This window comes from Oratosquilla oratoria, chromosome 6 (assembly GCF_046742065.1).
Source record: "Oratosquilla oratoria isolate Oo_2021 chromosome 6, ASM4674206v1, whole genome shotgun sequence".
NCBI classification, from domain to species: domain Eukaryota; kingdom Metazoa; phylum Arthropoda; class Malacostraca; order Stomatopoda; family Squillidae; genus Oratosquilla; species Oratosquilla oratoria.
In genome coordinates, this window is record NC_134782.1 from 5,335,875 (window position 1) to 5,338,374 (window position 2,500).

Consider the following 2,500-nt stretch of genomic DNA (forward strand, 5'->3'; position numbering starts at 1 on the left):
AATAGATCAACAACCCCCTCTGACCTCCCTATCAAAATCTACAAGGAATTTGCCCCTAAACTTGCCCTCCCACTTTCCTCCATAATTAATGCCTCTTTAAGTCAAAACACCTGCCCCAGCGACTGGAAAATCTCATATGTCACTCCCATCCCCAAAACCCTCAGCCCACAATCACTAAGTGACCTTAGGCCCATCGCCATCACCCCTATCCCAAGCCTTATATGTGAAGACTTGGTTTTTAACTCAGTTTACAGAAACATGAAAGATTCAATAGATGCCCAACAATTTGGCAACACGAAATCCTCCTCTACCACTCACTGCCTCATTGACTTACTCAACTTCCTTCACAGCAACCTAGACAAGCGTAACACATCTCTAGCTGTTACTTTTGTAGACTTTAAGAAGGCCTTTGATCTTGTTGACCACAATGTTGTTCTCTCCAAAGCCATCCAACTGGGGATCCAGCCCCACTTAATAGCATGGCTGGCAGATTTCCTCACCGGACGACAGCAGGCGGTCAGGTACCAGGGGTCAACTTCCTCCCTCCTCCCCCTGACCTGTGGGGTCCCCCAGGGTACCAAGATGGGCCCCCTATGCTTCCTCATCCTTATTAATGACGCCCTCAAGGACACTCCTCATAGATGGAAATATGTGGATGACAGCACCGTAGGCATCCCCATCAACACCAGGCGGCCCGATTACGCACCATTACAAGACACCCTGAACAAGCTCATGACGTGGACGGAAGACAACAACGTCACAATCAACACCAACAAGACCGTAGTGATGCACTTTTGTACCTCCACACAAGCGGTGGCTCCTCCACAACTTTCATTGGGCCCCCACCCCCTCCAACTGGTCCAATCCACCAAGATCTTGGGCATCACACTCGACAATCAGTTAAATTGGAACCAACATGTCACCAGCATAGTCAGGACAGCGTCTTACAAACTATACATGCTCAGCAGGTTAAAATCATTAGGAACACCTACATCTGAGCTACAGGAGGTCTACAAAACCTTCATTCTCCCCACCCTCATGTATGCCTCACCAGCCTGGTCCAGCTCACTCACCCTCACACAGAGACAGAAGTTGGAGAGGGTACAAAAGAGAGCGTGCAGGATCATCCTGGGCGTGGAGTACAGTGGTTATGACCACGCTCTCACCACCCTCACTCTATCTAGGGTGTCCCAGCGGCACGGTGAGGCACTAAAGAAATTTGGAGAAAACCTGCTTTCCCACCCTAGACACCGTCACTTCCTCCCTCCCGACGCCCCACCACCTCGCCACAAGACTAGACATAGAAATAGGCTCGTACCAATCAAAGTGCCAAGGACTGAACGCTACAAAAACAGTGCCATCCCATCCATTGTGCACATAATCAACTCCATGTGAACATATACAGTGTATATAGTCTAAGTCCTATATTTTTAATCAGCTTTTGCAATGTATTATTGTCAGTGTACTACTGCAATTGAAATAAACCTTCTATTATTATTATTATTATTATTATTTATGTATATATATATATATATGTATATATATTATACATATATATATATATATATGTGTGTGTGTGTGTGTGTGTGTGTTTGTGTGTGTGTGTGTGTGTGTGTGTGTGTGTGTGTGTGTGTGTGTGTGTCTGTATGTGTGTGTGTGTGTGTGGGTGTGTGTGTTTATATATGCATTTATACAGGTATATGTTCTCAGTCATCTCTCAGTTCAGTCCTTTTTGTCTCGTTGAGTATTTATTTGTCCTTGTACATGCCCTGCCTCTCTCTCCTCCTCCTCTTCCTCCTCCCCACCATCACTTTACATTCTCTCTTGTGTGACGTAAGCTCCTTGTCTAGCTTGTGTGAGTCCATCATTTCTTGAGGATATGCGCGGACAAGTGGCAGTTATGTTGTCTTTGGGTATACGTCCCGTTCCATCCAAGACCCCGCGGAGCCCGTTGGGAATCGGTCGTTGGACCCCGTGACTCGACCCTCCTCCTCCACCTCCTCTTCCTCCTCTTCCTCCTCCTCCAATGATGAGACCTTCGGGGTGTAGAGAGAGGCACACACACACACACACACACACACACACACACACACACACACACACACACACACACACACACACACACACACACACACACACACACACACACACACACACACACACACACACACACACACACACACACACACACACACACACACACACACACACACACACACGGCCCGGTGGCGGATTGGTAAGGCACTGGCCTCACAAGCCGGAGAACCGGGGTTCGATTCCCCGGCCGGGCGGAGACAAGTTGGGTTTGTCTCCTTTCACGTGTAGCCCCTGTTCACCTAGCAGCGAGTAGGTACGGGACGTTAGTCAAGGAGTTGTGACCTTGCATTCCCGGTGTGTGGAGTGTGAGTGGTCTCAGACCTACCCAGAGATCTGCTAATAATGAGCTCTGAGCTCACTGCCGTAGGGTGGTGTCTGGCTGTCTCGAAAAGAGGCTGCAGCA